The sequence below is a fragment of the Meleagris gallopavo genome, chromosome 2 (genome assembly GCF_905368555.1).
Source record: "Meleagris gallopavo chromosome 2, MGAL_WU_HG_1.1, whole genome shotgun sequence".
Taxonomy (NCBI): Eukaryota; Metazoa; Chordata; class Aves; order Galliformes; family Phasianidae; genus Meleagris; species Meleagris gallopavo.
Window position 1 is genome coordinate 44,093,827 of NC_139405.1, and position 25,628 is coordinate 44,119,454.

Here is a 25,628-nt window from a genome sequence, read left to right on the forward strand (position 1 = left end):
TGGAGTTTCCCTTCTGAGCCCAGCTTTCTCTTTTTCCAAAGGATAAGATGAAGAATATCAGTCATAAATGTGTTTACTTAGGCTTGAGAGGTGGTTACAATTATTTCAATCAAATTTGAAATGGATATGTTGACATTCTCCTGAGTTGATGTATTCAGTACAGAACTATTCACCCATAATAATGAATTTGTAATTTCTTTCCCTGTTTTGTGACAAAATCCCAAAGGAAACAAAGAGTTTAGACTTAATTGTCTCAGTTTTCTTGACTGAATTATTCCAAGGACTATTTGGCTTTCTAAACTTTACTTGTTTATGTATTTATGTATTAGTGTATTTATTCAAAGCATGTTAATTCTCATTTATTTAAATAAAGGCATCAAATAACTATAGAAACCTCAGTTTCAGGATAGGATTATTGCTCAGCACACAATTATGGGAGCATTCATTTACAGATAAGCTTGCTGGATCTATACACTGAACAGGGAAGTCTTTCTATTGGCCTCTCGCTGTGTTGTGAGGAAGAGATGGCAGGTAGTGTAAAAGCAGCCTACAGACTAGCTGTATCCTCATCAGTCTCCAAAAATTTACAGGAATGTGCTTCCATCCCAGTATGTCTTGTAGGACATGGAATGAATTGTTGGCAGGTGACATTGAAATCTGTTATCCCAGGAATGAGGGAATGAGCAGAAGAGTCCTTCAACAGCCTTTTTTTTTTTTTTTTTCCCCAGTTGTAAAGGTATTAATAAATTTATGTAAGCAGAATTCAACTCTTCACTTCCTAGAGCTGTAGGCATAAATTTCCTCTTTCATTCGTCAAGACATGTAGTGAAATAATAATGAGGCTATTCTGTCTTCTTATATACTTAATAAGATTTTGAGGGTGTTCTCCTACACACTTCCTCATCTCCTCTCGACTACAAGCAGGTCTGTTGTACTGACCAGTGGAACTGGAAAAAAGGAAATCAACAGGCATTAGACAATATTATTTCATATCCTCCTCTCTTTTGTGGTTAACCGACTTGGTTGTACCATGACTGCCTCAGTGAAGGTAGCACCCTTACTTACATGAGAATGTGTACTGATGAAAACTGTAAAATGAAGGGCAAAATAGAGAATTGATAGAAGGAACAGTTGAACTCTGTAGTGATTCATATGGTGTGTCTTCTGGAAAGAGATTATTTTGAATGCATCCTCTGTGGTGTATGTTGGTCACTACAAAAGTACTATTTGATAGAACAAATCCTCATTTACAAAATACTATTTTTCAACATAGTCACCACCATTAGCTATGCATTTTCAACAGTGTTGAACATGAGTCTGCATGCCTTGCTCATAGAAAATCTGGATAACTGTCCAGAATGTGGCTCATTTTTCATGTCACTGTCACCACTGCTGAAATGCACCACCCACTGCTTCACTGTGGTCACATCCACTGTTTGTTCTCCATAAATCTTCAGTAAGTGTCAGTTAATGTCAGTGGGTGTCATTTTTCTGCATGGAAGAATTCAGTGACACACTTTTGCTTCCTACACACTTCCATCTCAGACGCCATTTTGTCAGACTACCCTTCTGCTGCCATCAGTCACACAGCAACAACATGTAACAGAATACTGTTGGGAAGATTCAGCCTCTACCACCACCATCTCCCTCTGACATTGTAGGCTAATATAAATATATCAATATTAAAATATTAATACAAACATATTAATATAAATATAGCATAGGAGGCATTACTTTCAGAGCAGCCCTCTTAGTTACGGAACTGTCTCCAAGCAGCAATCTCTTGAATTGCTAACTCAAAATTTCACTGCAAATGTGCAGACTAACCTACTTAAAAGCAGTAATTTCACGTGTCCATTTGAACAGTTCCCTTACTGCAATCCAGAGCCCTAGCATGACTGTACTGCTAAACAAAAGAGAGCCTGATCCCAAGGCAAATGATTGTGAGATTTCATACACAGTAATCTGATATGTCTCTTTGTCACAGGCATGTTGACAAAATCTTGATGCTGAAATCTGAGAGCTCATTGCTAAAACTAGATAATAGTATCATAGAATCATAGAGTGGCCTGGATTGAAAAGGACCATAACAATCATCTAGTTTCAACCCCCTTGATATGTTCAGGGTCACCAACCACTAGATAAGACACTAGATCTGCAATTAAAGTGTATTTTTATCACAGTGGCAAGTTGGCAAGGAAAAAGGTTATTCATGTCCTAGTATTCCCTATATAGGGTTCAGGAAGCATCAAAAGTCATTACTAAACACTGTGAAATTTTTGTACTAAAACTTAAGCTTCACAGGGTAATTGATACCTATTTCCAGGACCTGTGTGGTGGAGTGCTGTGCAAAGGTCATTCTGTGTACTTGGGCTATGCATGAAATCTCTGCTTAGATTTTTTGAATTTCTCATTCTTTTCTCCAATCTTATGTTCTTCGGACATGTATATAACTCAAAGATATATAAATACACATATCTTTTTCACTTTATGTAAGCGTATAGGTCTCTGTATTCTTGATGTTGATCTCTATAAAATACTCCTATGCAGCTGAAAAATAGCAACTCTGCTATACTGTTATTTAGTAAAACTTTCATCGTTTTATAGCATTCAGCTAGAACATTAACAATTACTTTTTATTAGCTCTGCTACACACTCACAAAAAAGAATTTTGTGGCTATTGTTCATAATACATTTTACTTCCTTTTTCTGAAAAAAAAGTTGAAACAGGAAAAGATGATAACCATGTGTTATTTATGTATTTTTTAAACATTAGTGTTTCTAGCAAGATATCTCAGATATCGTGTTCAGTTTTGGGCCCTTCACAAGAAGAAGGATTTTGAGTTACTCAAGCATTTACAATGAAGGGCAAGAAGGCTGATAAAAACTAGATTTATGAGGAATGACCAATGGAATTAGTGTTATTTAGTCTGCAGAAGAGGAGGCTGATGGGCGACATCAACACTGTCTACAAGAACTTCAAAGGAGGTTGCAGGAAGTCATTCTCAGATGACAAAATGATAGGATGTCAATGTGGTTTCAAGTTGTGCCACAGGAGGTTTTGATTGGGTATTAGGAAGAGTTTCTTCATGGAGAGGATGGTCAAGCATTGTAATGGACTGTCTGTGGAAGTGGTGGAGTCCCACCCTTGGAGAGATGTGAACATTGCTCTGAGGAGAACAGTTTAGTGGTGGATTGCATGGCAGGTTGATGGTTGAACTTGGTGATCTTGAAGGTTTTTTCCAACCTAGATGGTTCTACAATTCTCACTTTTTCTCTGATTGCTTACATATATTTATCATGGACATTCTACCACACATGGAACAGTTAAGCTCCAAGATGCTCAGTGCAGTACGTCTCATTGTGCTGGTCTGCAGTGCTCATAAAAATCTTATATGGTATATAGAAAAATATACAGTTTGAAGTAATATTTAAGCCTATTACCAATTTTTACTCTCCAGTTTACATTAGGCACACATTGTGTTTGGCCTGGCTTTATATTTGTTATATTTTCATGTAGCTGTGATGAACAGAGTAAAATATTTCAGAGCCAAACACATTTGTAAGTTTCTATTAAATCTGTAGGCAGTATTCCATATAGTGTAATGTGTTCCAATGCTTTCTGCTTGTCTACAACAGAGTTAGCATGAATTGGCAACGTTTATGCATTTCTTTCTTTCTACAGCATTCAAGGTGATACGTTGCTATTTTATGTCTTTTGAAGAAGCTCCTAATAAATTGAGCAAATGGCTGCAAGTTGAAACAAATGCTAAAACTGTTCAATACTCAAAGGGGGATTTGCTTTTCTCAACTGTTTCTGGAAGTAACATCAAAAGGGGTTAGGAATACCCTCTGGGTACCCATAAATCAGGTTCAGGAATAACAACAGTGTTAAGCAGTGTAAAAATAAAGCGCAGTACAGAAGTGCCTCACGTCATCTTTCGCAAACTAGATAGAGCATAATTCCTAAAGGCATCATTATTTTTAGCTTTCAAGAGATACAGATAAATATAAAAGATATGTAGGGCTTGCTGTCCTTTAGTAGATAGAATCCTCCAGAAGGAGAAGTATTTGCTTTTGGGTTGATCAAAAGATTTTATCCAGTAAATTCCTACTTCGTAATCTCCGGAAGAAAAAAAAAGTTATTTTTATTTAGACAATAGAATCTTGTAATTTGTTTTTCTGCTATTCAGACTTAACGCTGCAGTTGAAGGAGGAGTTTGATTTTGCCAATGGTAAGAATTAAAAGTGTCTATTCAAAATGTTATATAAGGGTAACTGCAATTTAAGAGCTTTATCATAATTATTTTCAGCCAAGTCAGTTCAGTCTCTGATAACATTAAACTCGGTGGCAGGAGACTATTGGAGAAGTATTTGGGGAAACCCTTCAAAGGGGAAGTGCCACAGGAAGGCATGTTAGAAATTCAGTAGACTGTTGACTTTGTCTTGAGTCAGTAAAGAATGAATGACTCTGCATGTCTTTAGGGATAACTATTAATCTTGTTCTGTTGGGATTACTTTCATCTTTGAAAGCCTTTAACTAGCTCCTAATCAGCAATCTTTTTTTTCTTCTTGGTTATAAGCTATGTTGGGTTTTTTGTTGTTGTTGTTGTTTGTTTGTTTTGTTTGTTTGTTTTTTAATGAATAAAAAATACAACTAGGGTTGTTTGTTTGTTTTGTTTTGTTTTTTGCTCTCCTATCCTGCAGTTGATTAAGGGACTGGAGCGCATCTCCAATAAGGAAAGGATGAATGAGCATCTTAGCTCATACGGAATTGCGGATTTTATCAATGTACATAAATGCCTGAAGGGAGGATACAATGAAGACATAGGCAGGCTCTTTTCAGTGGTGTCCAGTGACAGGACAAGAGGCAGTGGATGTAAACTGGAACACAAGATGTTTCATCCAAACATCACAAAGCACTTCTTTACTGTGCAGTTGACCAAGTACCGGCACACATTGCCCAAAGTAGGCTGTGGAGTCTCCTTAGAGATCTTCAAAAGCAGCCTGGACACTGTCCTGGAAAACTTGTGCTAGGTGAGCCTGCTTGAGCAGAGGGTTAGACCACTTGCCCTTCGGAGGTCCTTTTCCTACTTCAGTTTATGGCTCTGTGTTGTAGAAAGTGTACCTAGTTAGCTATTAACCATGACATTCTTTCCCATCTTGCCTAATGATGCTGTATGTTGCTTTGAGGTCAAACATTTCTTCTACTGCAGTTTAAACATTTTTTTAGAAACTCATCAAATTATTTGCCTTACCTTTCTTTCATTCTGGATGCATCTAGATTTCAAAAGCAAAAAAAGGAAAGAGACTACTAGGGGAGGAGTGTACTAGTGAATATGATAGAAAAATGAGGTGTAACTCGATATCCAAAAGCTTTAAAATATAAATAATCCTACAAACCTTACTGTCAAGATTGAATCAGAAGTTGCAGTTGAAGAGCTTTGTCTGGGGTCAATTCTGATGCAATTTGAACAGATTTTTACAAGGGCCCTTCTGTTCCCCTTCAAGACTGCAGGCTGTGTCCATTAAAAGATATTTTCAATGAGATATTTTTTAGTAAACTAAATAACACCTTATTCTGGTCTTTCAATTACTATTTTCTCTTTGTTTCTGGGGGATTGGAACCTAGAATTATCATTTGGCTATTATAATCCATGCAAGTTATTATGTCTCATTAAGCCTATATTTAGCTCATCCTTTTAAAAGTATGTTCTCTCTGTGCCCTGTTTTGATAATGCAATCCCCCTCCAAATCTCTGCCTGCTATATTCTGTTGTCGTTATGTACTTTGAGTTGTTCCAAGAGAAGTGAGAAAAGATTATGTTAAGAATTAAATCTACTTTGGCTAAGTATTATGACCATCAGGGACAATGTCTACAGCTTTCTCTTCTAAGAAATTAATGGGATTTCTAAAGAATCACTTAAGGTAGGTAATTAATCAAATAGCAAACTAAGAACTGTTACTAATTGGTTTAGGACTTTTTTTTTTTTTTCTTTTTTCCCAACAAAGCAGCCTGTAGAATACCGATTTTTACAGCTGTAATGTTTGAGTTCTGATACAAGCAATGCCATGCAGGGAAAACATTTCACTGCAAGTACTGTTGGTATTTTGAAACATGAACAAAGTCTACTAATGCCAGTAAGTGACCTTCATTTCACATACTGTGGGTTTTAGACTCAAACATTTGTACCATGGGCTTCTGGAACATGTACATTTTGCATGAAATTGAGCTGCCTTAACCCCTCCGTAGAATTGTAGCCACTATTACATAGCTTATGGCACTGACAGGACAGCTTACTGTTTTGCCTCCGGATCTGTTATGATCTTCACTGCGACTTCATCTCAGTGAGACAGCTTCTAGCTTCTTAGGATTTCTGAAGTTGAGAATAGATTGGCAAAGCTATTGTACAGTTATATTATACTCATCCTTTATTGGCAGCAGATAAGTTAGTAGGATGTTATTCAACCTTTCATCTCCTTTATCAAATAGCAAGCATGAACTTTTTTTCTGTCAATCCATGAGAACAAATGCTGCCTACTTTATCCTATTTTTGGTGCAAAAGAACAGTGCAGTTTACAGGAGGGAGAGGAAGGGAGTTCCTTGACTAGAAGCTGATTTTATACACTTATTCACTTCTTTGTGAATAAAGATATATCCAACCTGTGGCATGCTTACATGTTTTTTAAACAACTACTAAGAGTTGCTAAGAATTTTTGAGGTAGTTACAGGTGTATGTTATTTCTAACATAAATTGAATTCAGTAATGTGCATCTTTGTGTCTATATTAGATGCAGTACATCTCATCAACTTTTAGTTTTCATTTTAAGTTTCATCTGAACCCTGCAGATTGTAGAATGAGAAGACTCTTGTATTGTTGCATCTTCTCTGCCATTCTTAGTTATGGCATGAGTAATGCAGTGAGCTTTCTGTTTTGCTGATTTCTTTGCTTTTATATTTTAATGCATTTCGCAGGACAGACTTAATAACTAAATTAACTCAAATTAATTAAAATCATCAAGTTTAATTTTTTTAATTGAAAGTGACGTGTCAAGTCTCTAGTTTCTCCACATGCAAAATTTGGTGGACCTTATTTCAAAAATACTTTGAGGAAGCAGGACTACGTAACATTTTTCATTTATTGATCACGTCTAAGATGATGACTATAATTTTGTGCAAGAGCTGCATGTTTAAATATGAATGTTAGAATTTATTTGAAATATATAGTATAAATAAAAATAAAAGTAAAAATATAGTAGCAGATTTTTGTAAAATGAAGAGACATTTTGAGATTTGCAAGCTCATAGTGTGTCTTTCCTCTCATAAATGTTAGCAAGTTCAGGTATTTGTGAATTTCTTTTCCTTCTGTTTAAAAATAATTCCTCAACACAGGGAATTTTTTTTTTTTTTTTTTCCTCTGGTATGTTCTGCTCCAGGGCTAGGCTTTTGTGACAGTTAAATATTATCACTGCCTGATAGCTGTACTATGGGAAACGTCATTGGAGGTCACAGTCCAGTTGTGTTTGGGCAGATATCCATATTTCAGAAGCTCACCATCACGGGAGATACTAATCTTGGCAGAAACCTGAGGGTCTGTATGAACAAGATGAATAAATTGCAGAGAGTTCGTTCCCTTCAGGTTGGAGCTTAAGAATTCTGGAAAGGCTTTGTGGAGTATCCTTAGCTATTGTTGTCTGATGAGTGGCCTTCCATTTGGCTAGTCTGAGAGCTGTTGAGACATCACCTTTTAATGATTCTGACTTAATTTTATGATATTTTTAAAATAAGCAACAATAAGGAATTGAATGTGAATATGTGACAGCTGAAGAAAATTGTACAAAATAAAGTGTGACAGTAAGAAATCTACCCTTTTAAAAAAAAAAAGGTCACTGCTTTAATGTTTTTAATTAATTGACATTTAGTATCTAACATGGGATGTATCGTTAATGAATCATGGATAGAAGATGGAGATGTAATTTGGAAACAGTTAAATACAGAGAAGTGGAGAATTGACATGACTGTTGCATGAAAATTGTTTAAATCCACTTCACATATACTGTGTGTGTGTGTATGTATATATATGCATATGCATATACATATACATAAAGTACATATATATATGCAACAATAATATTAATTGAACATTAAATCAAGCCTTTTAAACTTGCATATATTAATTAATTTTAAAAATAATTTCATGAAGAATTTTGCTCTGCTTCCCCTTCTGTTTACAAGTATACGTTGTCCACAATATATTGGGAAGATTTGAAACCTCCTGTTAGATCCCTGAGAGACAGTCCATAGTGTCAAATGAGGAGCATCTTTATTGATACATCTTTCCAACTTTTCCAGTTATGACGCTTTCTCAGTCAATCTTCATCTATTTGATAGTGGAATTACTCTGTACTGATTGACTCAACAGCAGCAGAAGAAGCAAAAGCAGAAAATTGCTTTCATTTTCTGCTTAACTTAAAGAATTTATCACAGATAAGAAGGAATTATGGAAGGAATGTCTTGAATACCAGCTGATTTTTTACACTTACGTATATATTTGTATGTACGAGTATATGTAACTAGAAAGTGCCTTCCATTAGGACAAATGAAGAGGAGATACTGACAGCTTGGTGAACTGAAAAGGAGGTGGTGTGTTTTGTAGACTGCTACTGAAGGAGAAGTAAATATCTATATATATTTATACATATAGATATGCAAATTTCTTAACAGTCTGACAAAGGGTATTTAAACATTATGAATGCTTAGTCTATTGAAGTCTAATGTTCAGAAGATGACTGTGTAAGACTATTATTTAACATGGAAGAAACAGCTATAAATATAATAATGATAAATTCAAAAAGAGGTTAAAAATTTGTTAGTGATTAGGCCTGATAATTGAAAAAGCCTTTTAGGCTACTCTGTCTTGGATAAAATCTACAAGCGTTAGATATATGCAACAATAAATATTCTGCATATTCAGCTTTTTAGTGTTCTATATAGAAAAAAAAAAAGTAATATGAACTTTTGCTATCTGATACAGTTCATTTTTATTTGGTTGTTTTTTGTCATATAATTATAGGGAAATTACTGATTATTATTATAAATTGTAGTATTGTCAAAGACTTGTTATTGTAATGTGGCAAAAACTGGGGAAGTGCTTGTAGAAGACATGGATGGCATTTAGAGATATGAGAAATAGACAAATACGTGAAACCCAACAGCAAAAAATGAAATATTTACAAGGCAGAGTAATTTGCAGAAATTTGCAGAAAGCAAAAAATGGAAGTAGCATTATCAAGCAAAAGTACCAGGATATAATTTCTCTAATGAAAGACTGAAGGACTATTTATTAGGTAGAGAACCTGTTATAATATGTGGTGAACTTTATTAAATGTCACTTGACATCTCATAGATTCCCTTAATGATTTAGTATGGAACAGTAACTATTGTCCTAGGTAATGTCTTTAATATCCATTCAGTTCCTTAGTGTAAGAGCTCGGTAGATTGTTACTAGGTTCCATAAAAGCCTAGTTTGAATCAACATTACAGGATAAGTACACTGCATGAAAGTTGGTGGCAAGTGAATGTATAATGCTTTCCAGACCTGTCTGGATTAATAAAATTTTGTTTGGGAGAACAAGGAGGGACTGAGAAATGTGTTGAAAAAAATATGTTCACTTATTTATGTATAATAAGTGAGCAAACTTCTTGTTTTATTTCACTATAAACACACTGCCATGTCAGACTGCCCCTCTGCTGCCATCTGTCACCCAGCAGCAACATGTAACAGAATACTGGAGGGAAGGTTCAGCCTCTTCTCCTGTACCACCAGCATCTGCCTCTGACATCGTAGGACAACGTAATAAACTAATATAGGAGGTATTACTTTCAGAGCAGCCTTCATACTTCAGGTGCATTGCATTTTAAAATTTATACACTTTTCTTTCTGCTAATTATGCTATTCTTATTTCCCTTGGCAGAAGACAGATTTGGTACATATGAAAAAAAAAAAAAGAATAGGGACTGGAGAGTATTCTCTCGGCATGAGAATACCATTTTTCCAAATTCAAATTACGTTTCTTTTTCTTCTTGTTGTGATGATAGCAGCAATAGAACGAACAGTCAGACCTCTTCCCATAAAGTACGTTCTCTGTGATCACTATAGCCAACATTATACAAACTGCCAGCAAACCAAGGGCCAGCCTCTTTGGATGTAGTGTACAGAAAAGCTGACTGCATCTAGAGATGTTACCTCTGTGAATCTGGGCAGCTTGCTCTTGCATACATACAATAGTGATGCCAACATTGAGCTGTACTCTTCAGCAAATCAATGCCTTTGCTCCAAAAAGAGCCTCCAAAATCTCTGCCTTGTATTTTCTAACAAAATAAGTGACTTACTTACTTACTTTTAGTATATAATCCTCATAAGAAATCAAGCTATTTCCTGATCAGAAAGCACATGGTGTTAAGAAAGCTGCAGTGTGATTCAGACTGGTTATGTTAAGGTAAAACTGCTTCAGAAAGTAATTCATTCAGTCCAATGCATTCTAATTTAATCTTGTGATTAAAGTAAAATACCAGTGAAAGGGGACAGAAAAATGTTTCAAAGACTTCACCAAGGTTTCAAAAAATGTTTTTGTCTTGCATTTCAAATATATCCATACATTTAGCTAACATAGTTGCTTTTTTCGTGTAGGCGTGTTTGTGCATGTATCCATTTTATCTCTTTCATCTCTTTTTAATATATTTAAAGTAATCATGTAAAAAGACTCATTTTAAAAATAATTAAAATCACTTCAGTAGGCATTAAATCAAATGATTTTTCTTAAAAACTTGCATTTCTTTACCGGCTTTGACGCTGTAAGCATAATGTTGCTTAGAAGCAGAAGAATTTTGTAGTTCTGTGCGTGCAGTCTAACTCCACGTATTCATGGTCTATAAGGCTATTATAGAATAGTCAGGATATTGCTGTTGGATGAACTGGTACCTGGAAGGTTCTGCAGGTGTGAGGATTGAAATTTTTAAGCTGCTGCTTAGGAAACCTGGTTATCTTATTATTATTATCTATATGATCTCAGTCATTATGGTTGTCTTGTTGCATTGGGACCATGCATCTCTTGTTTTTTTTTGTTTTTTTTTTCTGCTCTGCTGAAACTTTTGGACTCTCTTCTCTGAATAGCTCTCCAGGGAAAATTCAATAATCAGTATTAGGAATTACAAATAAGGATGGTATTAACAGCCATTTAAAGCTCCATTCCAGCAGTGAAACTTCCTTATTGAGTCATTCCTGGGAGAGAACTGGTCCTTAAATAATTTAAAACTATAATATAAATAATAATATATAATGGTAATATAATATATATAATAATAATAAATACTATAAAACTATATATCTCTCCTATTCTTTCTTTAACTTTTGATCTATTTTTATTTTCACTGTTTGCTTTATTTATTTGTCAGGCATATCTCTTTAGGAAAAAGAAAGCCAGGAAAGCAGCTTCTTTATAATTTTTTTTCTTGAATGGGATATTTTGTCCCCTCTTTTTATTGAGTATAAATATTCCATGTTTTTCTAAAGCCTTTCTTGTCTCATCAAAACTTTGCTTTTTGAAATTGAATTTAGTACTGTTTACCCACATTCTGATTCCTCGTAGTTCACTAAGGTTCACTTAAAGTGTAATTTCTTGGTCACCAGGATTCTAATGGGAAAAACAATTCCCAAGGTAGGTGCACTTTCTCTCATCTCTTTAGCATTTTCTCCTTTCATATAGAGACAGTGATAGGGATTGTTTGCATCCTGGGTACCTCTCCTTTGAGCCTCTAGACAGATTCTGCAAACAGTTTTGTGAGCATCGTTTTGTGACATCAATAGGGATAAATGTTTGCAGGTTTGGATTTCTGTAATAGACTTCAGCTTATTGTTTTCACATTAACAGAATTATATGTTTTTCCAGAAGTAAATATCTTCTGCATCTGCACAGTCTCTCTTGCTTTCAGCTGTGACCTTGAGAAATGATTAACAAGATTGTACTGTAAAGGACACAAGGCTTCACATAAAGCAGTGAAGCATATACAGGCCCTTGAGGGGTACTTAGAGTATCTCATAGACTCTAATGGTCATTCTTTTCTCTTTAATGCTATTAGGTGATTCTGGCTTACAGCAATCTGTAGCACTTTTCTCTTTATTTAATTTCCATGCTATAGATTTTACGAATTATCCTATTACAACTCATCTTCCATGTTTTAAAGACAAAGTGCTCTACATGTCTGGTATGCTTAGCATCTTCTCCAGCACTTCAGAAGAAGAAGAAGGAACATTCCTACAGCCTCTTTGGGAAATCTGTGCCAGTGCTCCGTCACCCGTGTAACAACACAGTGGTGCACTACTGGCTTACATTCAACTTGTTGTACTTCAGGACCCCATGTCCTTTTCTGCAAAGCCATTTTCCACCTGGGTGGCCCTCAGCACATACTGATTGGTGCCTTGGGTTATTCATTCTCAGGGGCAGGACTTTTCTGTGCTTGGGTTTCATGAGGTCCCTGTCAGCCCTTTTCTCCAGACTGTCCCAGTCACTCTGAGTGGCAGCGTGATCCACTGGTATATCCACAGCAGCACTCAGCTTTGTATCATCTGTAATCTTGCTGAGGCTGTACTCTGTTCTAGCATCTAGATCATTAGTGTAACTATGTGATGCATATGCCAAATAGGCAAAAAGCTGACATATGAGGCCATACTATTGAGGTATATCAGAAAATGGTATTTGCTGCTCTCAGAAGGAATGTTTTCCTTTGAATGTTGAAGGTTTTTTTCATTTCCTAAATGTTAGCATCAGCTCTGATTTGGTTTTGCCTCTAAAAGTAGAATGGGCTTTACTGCGTATATAAGTAAAATTCTTTTTTTGTTTTTTTTTTTTTAATTCAACCTCAAGGTAAGAGATCAAAATTTAGATGGGATTATCAGTGTTTCTTTGAGTCTTGCCAAACACATAATCTGCTTCGAACTTAGTAAATATTCTAAATATTGGTAGTTCATCACCTTGTTAAACGGATCAAAGGAGATAGGAAATATAGTAGCCTTAATATTGAGAAAATGATATTGTCCTTGTTGGAGTCGTTGGCAAAACTATCCTGATTTCAGCAATACAAGGTCATTGTGGAGTCAGTGACCCATTCATTCACTTACTCAAGATGTATCTGAACAGGAACCCTCCTAAGGCATTTCTCATGTTCTTAACACTTGCAGACTTAAACGTCAGTGAACTGCCCTGAAGTGTTACTACCTTGTAAGACATGTTTAATTATTCACACATGTCTATAATAATTTTCTTCAGAAGAAAAGTGAATAATAGTTTGTTCTTTTCTTTGCATTTTTTAAGGTGTGCAGTACCTTAAGGAAGAAGTTTGTGCTTTTATTTTAAACTTCAATTCATGAAAAGTTCTGAAAGTACTCAGAAATATTCAGTAGACTTGTTAATAGATGATTAGTTCATACCTAAGTCTGTACCTGGGTCTAATAAGTCAGCAGGTGGACCAGCACAGACTCTCGTGGATCTGTGATCTGTGCTATTTGTTGCACAGCTGCAATTCATCTGGCACATCTACTGACCATTGACTCATAGAGTATGAACCATTCAGAAATGATTTTATACTTGAATGTCTGAATGATCTAGATCTATACTAGATCTATGCTAGAATGTTAATGATCTAAGAGATGGGACCTGTAACTCAATTATTGTTAATGTCTGCTGGTTTTTTCTTTTACTAATTAGAAAGGGGAAAACTGGATGAGAAAATTAGTCTGCTATTTTTAAATGTATAATAAGGGAAGTTTGAATTTATTATTGATGAAGGGATTTTGCCTAACTATTATTATGCATGCTATCTGCAGTTTGATGAATATGCTTAAGATTATTAAATTTCTTTGTTTTTTTGTATAGAAAAGTGTTATTCTAACACATTTCATTTATTTCAGAAACATAATAGAGTTGGTCAAAAAGTTTCAACACAAGTATGTTTAGTTATATACATTTGTGGCTTTGCATACATTTTATTTTGTTAAATTGCATAAAATTATATAATGCAGGGTAGTCAAATATACACTGCTTATCTGTAGAGATTCTGGGGATCACAGAGATTTTAACATTCCTTAGGTGTAGTGTATGCACTTATTTTTTTATGGAATGTAGTGGGAGTTTGTCACCCCTTGAATTGGGTGGTTTTCCTTAAATTTCATCAACTGTCTGTATACATGGCATACCTTTTTGAAATTCCCTTAAAGCAATTCGAGGCTGCAAGCCTTGGTAAGAGTTAAGGGGCAACGTATGGAATTTTCTTGTTCTATTTTCTTGTGCTGTTGTGCCATTGTTCTCTGATATTTTATCATGTCTCTTGTACTATAAGCCCATACACTCAAATTCTGTGCAGAGCCTCACCAAAGAGTCTCTTTTTAGGATTGTTGCTGCAGCCATGAAAGAAAAGGGGTGAAACTGTCAAAACAAAGGAGTTATTTTCATTTGTTCGTGTTCAAATATAAATACTTATTTAAAAATATATTGAGCTACAAGTTCAAAGTTACACAAGAGCTTGATAACATCTAGTTAGCTGTATTCAGTTAGCTTTATTATCAGAAGAGTAGCTGTTTTAACACTGCTTTGGCTTTAGGATCTTGTTTCTTTCTCAAATTGAAGAGTACTGTTTTAAAATAAACAATTTGCTACATGCATAAAGTGGTACATTTACTGTTATTTATTGGCATTGGCAAGCTGTGAAAATCTTGTTCCAAAATTAACTTTCATTATTTAGCGGCTTGTAAATTATTCTGCTTTGGACTTTCTAATTTTCTGCATTTGTATTTGAGTTATGTTTTGCTTAATGAAACACCACCTTCTAGAAATCTGAGCAATTTAAAGTAACGATTTAAAGCATTCTACACATCCCTCTAAGTCTTGCTGTCAATTTTTGTGACTTGAACTTGAACTCCTATTATGGAAGTAGGTAAGTAAGGAAGTAAGCTTTTTTTTTTTTTTTTTTTTTTTTTTGTTTAGTTTAAGAAATCGGTAGAATACTAAAAGAGTATTGAAAAAGTAGTAAATAGGGTATAGGAAGTGTTATATGTTGGCTTCTTTCCCCACCCATCCATTTTGTACTCCTTGCAGTTAAGAAATCAGATATTTCTATAGATTTTCTGGACTTAAGGTATTTAAATGTTCCTGGAGCTAGAAAGAATGTGAGGAAAATATAGAAATGAGCTTAGCGTGTTGTAAGTGTTCTGCAACAGGGAGAGATGTTTGCCTCATGTGCCACTGTGGCAACGTAGCCATTCCTCTATGTCTGCTGTGGTTGTAGTGTGTTTCCCTGTCCCAGGAAAAAGAACAGAAATTGAATCCTCTGAGAAATCATTTTTGTTTCTCTGGTTAACTAATGTGAGTGTTGATTGTAAGAGCAGAGAATATAAAGTTTCTTGGTAGAGCTGATGTTTTGCTGGCAGTGGCTTCTATGGTTGTTTGATGCCCTGCGGAACATTCAGGCATATGCTGTTGTGAATCATGTCCTGTGTTTGATAAGGAGTTGAAACTGCTTTTAACCTACTGTATCTGAATAATCCCATTAAATCAATCAGATTTAAGTGTAGATATATATGTTTTGCTTAATTAGCCTGAATTCATTCCATCTAATGTTTCTGCTTTTCCTGAATTCTGTTGTTATATTCAAAAAGCAGTCATGTAATATCTTCCCACTAGTTTGTTTGAGGTGAGATTTAGTTTTTTTAATCCCAGGAAGTAGAGCTAATAGTGAATATTCAGATTTATTTATTTGTGTGTGAGAATAAGACATTCCTCGAAAGCTTTGAAGTCTTGAAAATTGTTAATTTTCCATGTGCAAAACTGCTTGGTGCTTTTAGAGAGCTTTGTAGATATAAGTGCAACTAAAGGGAGTTGTACGGATGGTTGCAGTACTTTTACTGTTTGTTTGTATTTTATTGAAACATTCTTGCTGTTTTGCTCAGTAGCATAAAATTGGCATGACTGCCCTGAATCAGCTAACAGAACTGGATTACTGCCTGCAGATTGTTGGGTGCAGTAAGCAATCAGCAAGCAGTGCAGACAATGATATGGTGCTTACTCAGATTCTGAAAAAAATTGTGGCATTTTCATGTAGCAATTGTCACAATTACTATTACTTCACTGAGGACAGAAATCTTCGGTCACAAGTTATTAAATAAAGCATCTGTGGACCAGGGTGCAAATAAATGTGTTTTTCTTTCTGTCCTTAAAAGACCCAAGGATATTCTTCCCCAGTGAGACTGGGTATTAAACACCAATTTTCAGGTGAGGATGTTAACTACTTCCCATATGTACAGTTTTGATTCTGGGGCTGAGATCTAACGCTTAGAGTTTTTCATTTTGTTCTTTCTGTAAAAAGAAATTGATCCAGTTGGCATTTTTATATATTTTACTAGGAATTAATTAGAAAATATTCATCTTAGAAACTTGCGATATTTGGTCAAAATCAATTGTAGTTCAGGGAAGGAGACAGAAGTTAAGCTAGTCCAGCATCCTTGTGCATGCCAACACAAAGGATTTTAAAGCCAGTGGAAAGATTACATTTTCATATTTTATTTTTTATACACAATTGACAGTTCATGGATCCAGTGCTGAGCAACCTGAAGAAAAATAAATCTGTTGTTCAGTTATTAAATTGTTTTTGAACACACATCAATAGTCAAAATCCATTATCTCTGGTAACAGAATGCTACAATGACAGTATCTAATGAATAAATTTATTTGATTTGTTGAGCAAATAAAAAAAAAAGATTTATTTTTAATAAATAATTCATTTTTAGTTACTTTATAATGCAAAAGGGCAATTGTATTATGTGACCTCATTCTTTGGAGTGATACGGTTAATCCTGATGAGATGTTTGAAGCGGTGATTCGTTTCTATATAAACGTGTGTCCATTTTGCCTCTATAAGATCTATAAGATGTGCTACTGTACGTGTGTGGGTATGGAGTTGATGTGCTGGAAACTCAACGCAGACTTCCAGATAGAACATGCTTCTGTATCAATATTTTAGTGTGGGAAATGGAAAATCTCGTACCTAGTTCAAGATTCATTTAGATTTCACATCGCCTTTGAATCTTAGAACTACAGCACTGCCTTCAAGTCAGTAGTGTCAAAGTATTTTATTAGGCTGTTATATTAATGCCACCTTTGAAAATGTGTTTAGTGACTGAAATTATTGCTGATAATCTCACAGCTGCTATTTGAACAGCATTAATTCCCACCCCTTCTCTGTTGCAGGAAATTTACAGTGGCTTCTGGATAGCAATGGTACAACTTTTACAGAAGCTTTCTGATTTTTTTTTTTTTTTAATTTGACCAATTATACAAGGTGATAGACAAAATGTTTTTATCTTCTGCTGACCACTGTTGTTCTCATGTACTGCTTAACGGGGAGGCGGTCCTCCTTGTCACCACCAGCAGGTTTACTCGGGTCATTCTGTCTCACTCAGCTGATGCAGTGGCAAAGAGTTTAGCATGGGCTGAAGTCTGTAGCACTTTCAATAAGCCTGTCTAAGATTTTGATTAATTTAGAATCAAACCTTTATACTTCCTCTTCTATATAAGCAACTATGTATTCTGACCTTGGCCTTCAGTTTTGGAATCCATGCAGCGTGCAAAAAAATGAATCGTATCTATAGAACTGGCTCTGACACAGCAACTTTTAAAACAAGTCATGCCACCAGCTGCATTTTCTAAGATGCCTCTATAGAAGGGCTGGCAGAGACCACTCAGATCAGAATAAAATTGTAACTGAACGATTGCATTTCTCTTTTTAACTCATATATTTTTCACCTATTTCTATTTAATTATGTTAGAATGGAAGACATAACTCTGATAATTTCTCAGTGCTTATTTATTTGTTTATTTATTTATTTATTGAAGTGAATCATTTGGAGATTTGAGGTTTTTTACACAAAGAAAAACAAACAAACAAAAAACACATCACAAATCCACAGGAAAATAACACTGTCTTTGTTTGGGTCACCATAGAGCTGTATTTGTCATTGTGATGCTGTACTCTTTCAGTGCTAAATTTCAGATCTCCATAACAGCTTTTAATCCAGAGATGCTGTTTTCCTTAACTTGCTTCACTCTTTTGAGATTTTTGGTGCTTTGTTCTGTAAGTCTGTTCACTCTGTGCCATGTTCTCTCCAGCTCATTCTACCTTGAAACTCCTGACTTAATTTCTTTTGGGATTTGCATTTCTTTTTGTTTTGTTTTCCAGCGCCCCAGAGCTGCAGCTTATTTGTTTTTGATTGGCAACTTTCAGTTTTGTTTGTTTGATTTAAATAATGCAATTAGAAAGAGTTGTGGAGTGAAATATTTTATGTGCTGATTTTATGAGCATAGCTTTATTACTGCCATGATTTTGAATGGCAATGACATGAATTTTCTGTGCCGGGTGAGTTATTAAAAACTTCTCAACTTTCATCTCCAGAATGATTTTTTTTTCCTTATTCTATTTTACTAAATGTCTTTTATTGATGCCTTCTAGGTAAAGAGATAATTTCATGGGAACTTCTGAAAAAACATTTTTGTGGCTGAAGCTTTGCTTACTTTGTGACCTACATGTCTATTTTGACAATCAAGGATGCTTCGTGACTATTGAAATGTTTTTGCCTTTCAGGAGAATAAAATAAATAATTCACGAAGCGTTCTTTAACCAAATACCAAGAGAAAGAGATATTGAAAATGGAGGGAATCAAATATAAAGCTGATATTCTCATAGCTCTTGGGTACTGTTTAGTAGAGTGGGTGATGCGTGACAAGGTATCGACAAAAGTAAAACTGAAGTAGATTGATCCTCCTGACTATAATTACAGCCAGATTGGTGCAAGTGACAGAATTGTACCCCTTAATGTGTGGCCATTCTTATATCTCAAACTTGACCTTTCCATAATGCCACACACCCTGAGCTTAATTATATCTTTCTCAGAAAATGAGGAGAACGGAACAGTTTACGTTAATCAGGTTATCTTTTCACCATGAGATGTTTTGTAAGAAACCCTGTGAGATTTGTCTCAGTTAAATGTTTGTGAGCAGGGCTTGTAGAAAGTCCCATTGAAGATTAATTATATTCTGTGTCTTTGTAGGTTTCATCTCTGAGGATTTTTTCATTGTTTATCCAATATGTGAATGTATTCTATTTTACCTAATTACTTCTTAGTTCTATGCTCTTTGAGCGTGTTGAATAATTTATTTTTTGTATGCTATAAAACTCCTGTAATTTGAAAACACTGTTTTTTTTCTGCTTAGTACTTAATGTTGAACCATCTTAGAATGTAGGGAGCCAATGTTAAGCGGATTACTAAGTAAGGTATTTTCTAAAATATATATTTTTTTCTAAAATCAATCTATTGGAAAAAGTGTTTGATGTTGGACTTCTGAGTGTTTTACAGGCTGTGTCTATCTGAAGTAGACATATACTTTGGGCGAACCAAAACAGTGTGTAATTTAAACATCTCCTAACATAATTTGCCTGGTGATAGTTGGTGATTCTCAGTGCCATTTTCTGAACAGTAGACATGTTTCCTTTTTAAACTAATGGTTTTCATCTTTTCCATCTCTCATTTACTCTCTTTCTCTGGGCTGAATTGACATATTTTTATTTATTATCATCCTAGACTTGGTTTCTCCACATATTTGATTCACTTATTTCTCTCTATTTTGGGTAAAAATTAAATTGCTTGCAGTGAGTGGAACTCTGAGAAGCAGAATGCTTTGACACTAGAATTGAACTCCAGTTATGTTCTATTTACAGTATCCACCTCTGTTTACTGTGTGTGTGTAAATTATGTCCGCATGAATTGGCATCATTTAGAACCTCTACAGAAGCTAAAATCTGACTAAAATCATTTGAAATTCATCGCAGAGACTGAGCATTCATTTGAAAAAAAATAATCTACTACCAAAATTAAAATCACCATGTGTTCTTTCCTCAACTGTGTTCTGTTCTTTATTGCTTCCGAGTTACTACACAGTTTCTCTAAGTATTTCATAGTTAATACTTGTAAGTGCTAGATAATGACTCTGAAAGCTCAGTTCTGTGTTGATTTTACATTAGACATGCAACCAAAAGCTTTAGCTTTATGCTGAAGTAATGAATACCAAGAGCTTTAATCTCTCTGTGAGTCTGTGGGAAAGTACTATGTGCAGTGAGACAAAGTAGGAAATAGAAAATGGAGGTTGAATCATGATGAATATAATTGAATTATCGGTATCCTTTGGGAATGGGGTAGTTGCTTTAGATGGATTATCTGTCACATGGGAACATTCAAAGCAGAAGTAAATACAATAGCTTTGCTGTGGCTTGAACAAACCTTTTCTCTGAGGTTATCCAATACATATAATGAACAAACAAAATAGATCTTTTTTCAGTCTGTTTAGTTGTAGTGTTCCAAAATAAAAAGGAGTTGTAGTTTTTAAGGTGTTTGAGCTGAATGTGTATACTTTTATTTTACTAGACAGTAGGGGTTTGATGGACATGGAAACAAAGATATGTTGTATCTATTTGGTTTTTGTTTGTTTGTTTGTTTGTTTGTTTAATTGCATCTCACAGCAATGCCTAATCCTTGCCCTTTCTACAAACCAGACACCTGGATTGTTTGTTGTTGTTTTTTTTTTTTTTAATACTTAATGTATATTTAGATATCAGCAGATTAATTAATTCCCAGTCTTTCTCAAAGTCTTAGCATAAGAAATAGTACTGTCCCACAGAAATGTTACCTGTCACCTGCATTTTAGAACTTTGTGCCTTACTTCAGTTATTGGTTATTCAGTTATTGGAGCCTTTTAAAAAAAATTTTTTTTAAAAAAAAAAAAAGGTTTCATAGCTTATGTTATCCCTGTATTTTTTGTCCTTACTGCTCAAAAATACTGTCACATATGTGTTCTCCTGGATACTCACAGTCATACTGCAGTTCATGATCATTCTGTAATATGTTAAGATTCCCTATATAAGCATATTCTTTGCGCAGTGTGATGAGGTCACGGACTAAGGAACATTGCTGATATCAACAGTGCCTGCATAATAAATAATAAACATCATTTCTGTGTTACTCTTTGGTGCCAAAGTTGTTGGGCATGGGCATAACATTAGCACAGCAATAAATGTAAGCATTTACCTTTCCTATATCAAGGAAAAATGTTTAAACTTTTTATTAGAGAGCCTGATTTGGCTATGAAGAGAGATTCTCTGTACACTATCCAGTATTCTTCAGTCCCTTCCTGTCAATATCTGCTCAGTCCTCAAATCCTGAATCCCTATAAATTGAGACTAGCATCATCCTTGCAAGAAGGAACAACCTAGTTTGCAGAAACATTTCCAGACTTTCTTTCGTTGTGTTAAGAGTCCTGTTTGTTGCAATAGAATGGATCCATGCTGAAATTTTCAAAAAGGAAAAGCAAAATGGGGAGGCAGAAAGCCCTATCTATGTGATTGGAAAAAGAAAAAAAAAAAGAAAAAAAAAAAGTAGGAAAAGCACTAAATTGATTTTATTTAAAAGCTGATTAAATTCTTTTTCTCTGTCTCTATGCTTGTGTCTATTCAAAAGCCCGTAAGATGGTTCACCATGCTTAGTTTAAACTCTCTTTATTGCTTTTCGTGACAGGTAGGTTTTCTGACCAATGTGGAATGCCCCTGGGGTGGAACAGATGTGTATCTTGTACATTTGGTTACACTTCCTCTGCCCTTTTCTTAAGCAATCATTTACTATTATTTATGATGGGAAGCAATAACGCATTAACAAAACATAAGTAACTCAGATTAATCAGCTGTTTTGCAGTCAGACACTTCCTGCATTCCCTGGGGTTTCTATCAGCAAATTGTAGTAATGATGCTGATTTGCACAGTGCTATTGTTTCAGCTGTAAATACCTGAATTGATTACCCAGGAGCCCCAGTCTCAGTGTAGCATTGTTTTGCTTTGTTCTTTATTACCTTAGGTATCCTGTGTAGCAGGGGGCCTGTAACCACAGCAGAGTCACCTTGGGACTTCGAGCATGGTAATCTAAATGAATTCTTTGTTGCTGTAAATTACAAACAGAACAACAGGAGCCTGCTTCCACTTCCATAAATATGTATACTTTCCCTGCCAATGAAATTATGGTGAGCGATAGATCAAAGTGAATTAGTACCTGTCAAGTAAATTTGATAGGTCATTTTGTACTTTAATTTTATTCCTTTTTCTCAGTATTGTGACACAATAACAAAATCAACCATTCTGCTCTCCTTATAGCAAAGTCTGTGGTCCACGCTGAATTTTGCTTTCATAAAATGCTGCATTGACAAATGAAAGATGCCTCTTCAAGGATCAGCCTGATATATCGCATCTGGTGTGGGTGTAAAGTGAGCCCAGTAGTGACATGCACTGGTACACGATGATGTATGAACTCTGGCTTCTGATGTACATCTGTAACAGTTTTACCTGCATAACAGAAAGCGTCTGATCACTGCTAGCCCTTGAGATAGGACTGCAGCTTTATTAATATTTTTTTTTCCATTTTTGCTTCCTGTCATACAAATTGTTAGATCTTTTGTGCCTGTACTCACTGTCACAATCATATTTTCTCAGTATTTCCCTAAGCATACCCACACCCAGCGCATGTACATATGCACACATTCTCTAACCCCTCCTTTCTTTCTCTCTCCCTGTGAAGAAGGAAGTTTCTGGATCAGTTTCCCTAGATAGAGGATGAAACATTACAAGGAATCATCTGCATTTCTTTCTTGCCGTTTCCAGTTTCTGTCTTCTGTTGTCACTCTCCAGATGAGGCAACTTTATAACAGGTGGTCTCTTCACCTTATAGTGGTCTCTCAGACTATAAATGACCTAAAAGGTGGAGGAATTATTTTCTGCTGTTCCCTCACTCTTAGCGAAGATCTGAATAAAGGCATTTTAAATGAAACATTAGCATGAATAGCAGAGATGACATTAAAACGAAAAAATTAATCTACGTTTTGGAAGGGAGAGCCATGTCTCACAAACAATTTTATTTAATTACTTTTCACTAAGCCAGCTCTGCACATAGTTTCTACGAGCTGCGATAGTAATGGAGAAGTCCTTCCAGGGCAAGCAATGCAAGATAGTCAGACTGGAGAATTCAGAAGAGCTTGGGCAAAATAGCAGGAGTTTCCTGTCTCTTTTCTTCTTTTTCTTAGCATCTTTTGAGACTAGAAGTCATTTATCTTTAAATAAAAGGAATGGAAAAGGAAATATTTTTATTATTCCTTATTGTTGGTATTGCTTTGCAAAAGCATTTAAGTAGTCCTATACATAATTCCTAAAAACAGCATTCCCTTGAAATTAATTTTAATAAAACATGAATGGCTCTGTGATGGGTACATTACTCAACCCTGCAGCAATAAATTAAGAACATACACCCCAAGGGGAAGTCCTGCCCAAGATAATCATATTCCCACAGACTAGAAGCCTAAGATACTGGAACAATGATGCTTTGATGCTTTTGTGTAGGAAATTAGATCCTGATTCTACAAGCACATGTTAGTTGACACTCATGCAAGTAGTCCCCAGTGGCTTTAACTGGCAACTGCTTACTTCTACCACAGCCAGGGGCACAGCTGTGTCCCCTGCAACTATTTACCAGTTCTAGTGTCTGATGTATTGTAGTTTGTTAAGAATAGCTGAACAGTCTTCCATCAGTGCCCCTCGTTTTCTAGGTGCTAAGGTGTGCTTATTTTTACCTACATTGAAAATATTGACAATAGTTAATATTTAATTATGTTTTGTTCCACTTTATTAGCTTTTTTTCTGATGCTTAGTGATAATTAACACAGAGTCAACTTACCATGTTAGCTGGTATATCATGCAGCCACTTATAGGTAAGGTAATTGTGAAACAGAGGAGACAGAAGCAACACATCCAAACCTATGGGCTTGTAAGAAAACACTTAAGTACTTAACAGACACAGTACTTGTGTCTGTTAACATGCGGGTTAACGAAGTGGTCCTCAGGTATTTGAATCCAAGACTAGAATCTAGAAAACTGACACAGTGAATTGTAGAATGGAGACAAAAGTCTCCTCTGCATGGCAGCTTCTGCTGGCAGCAGGATCCAGAACTGTTCTGTCCAAAAGTGCAGCGAGTGGCTTCCTGTGTTCATGTGGTTCTTCAGCTTCTCAAGAGAAAAATTGTCTCTACCTCTGCCTTTGATTTCATCTAGAATTGTGTACTTCCCTGTCTGAGGCATCTGGTTGCTGCAATACCATGAATAACCAAGGATACTGACATAGAATGTGTGGTGTGGTTGTTTTTTATATGCCACTTGTATCTGAACAAGGAGGGAAATGAATTTTAGGAAAACAATATCCAAGACTATTCAGTCCATGTGGATTTGCAGCTGTGTCGACAGCTAAATATCAAGCAGTGGGAATGGAGAATAGAAAAAAAGTGCAACTGAAAATAACTCAGTAAATGAAGGCATGTCTACTTCAGATACACTTTCCATTACTGAATCAGCCGTTTTAATTATTGATCCACATGAATCATAGGGACGCATTCTTCAGCTCCTTGCACTCCAATATACTTGCATATAAAAGGTGATGGTGTGTTCATAATTTTTACTGTCTTGTATGTAATCAAACTGGGAGAAGAGAAAGATTTTTGGTATTTCAGCTGAAAAGCAAAACATGCCAGATTACCATGTTTGGACTAGTGTATTTTAGACAAAAATGCTTGGTTCACATTCTCCCCTTGTATAATTTTGCTGAGCTTCAGTGACCAGGCAAGAACTTAACTTGGCCCATTGAGTCTATAAGAGCCTGAAGTCAATTTTGTGACGGAAGAGAAGTTGTGCCACTTGAGAGGTTTTTTTACTTTTAAATGGGAAAAGGGATTTCAATATGTTTTTAATTATGTATTTATTAAAGGATGATGATAAGACAATTGTATGTTTAAAAGCTTGTATTTTTAAATGTTTATTGTTTATTTTCTTTGAAAGAGTTGCATGTCGTCCTGAAATGGAGGTTACAGAGTTCACTATCCTAGCGGGAAAACAAACAGAATTATGAAGAGAAGTCTCTTGTTACTGCAGTTCATGGTCTGATTCATCAGTTAATGTGCTGCGTTAGGCTTGGTTGCCTATTACGTTATTATGGTTGTTCTTGTCTCTGCTGCTTCAGTGGAGCTGGCTTTTCTGGTAGTACTCAGCTGAGGAGTAAACAGCAACACAAGGACAAGGAGAGTTCTCTTAGAGATGTTCATTTTCTGATTACTGTCAGGAAATACTCCAAGCAATCAAATTTGCAGGTGGACGATATTCCAATAATCAGTATGTGTGAGATTCAGACAAGTCTTCTGGATATAATAAAGGTAGCAGATAGCAAGTGAAGCAATTAGGCTTCTTAATCATTGTGAAGTCAGAAGCTCATTTGCTGAAGAAGTGTGTAAGTTTGTTGTTTTCTTTGTTTTTGAGATACCTTGTAGCATGATGATGATGTATTTCTGTAGGACCTGGAGTGAAGAATCTGATTGTGAGGCTCTATGCTAATGAGATTTTGCATGCTGTAGAGGTTGTATACAATATTCTGCTAAGCTGGAGCTGCTATGCT

General features: G+C 35.4%; 1 protein-coding gene across 1 annotated transcript in view; it reads left to right on the forward strand.

The window, feature by feature from the left end:
* The window catches only part of PRKN (parkin RBR E3 ubiquitin protein ligase), a 681,807-nt gene that overhangs the window by 333,054 nt on the left and 323,125 nt on the right, over positions 1-25,628 (forward strand). The gene's annotated exons all lie outside the window — the stretch shown is intronic.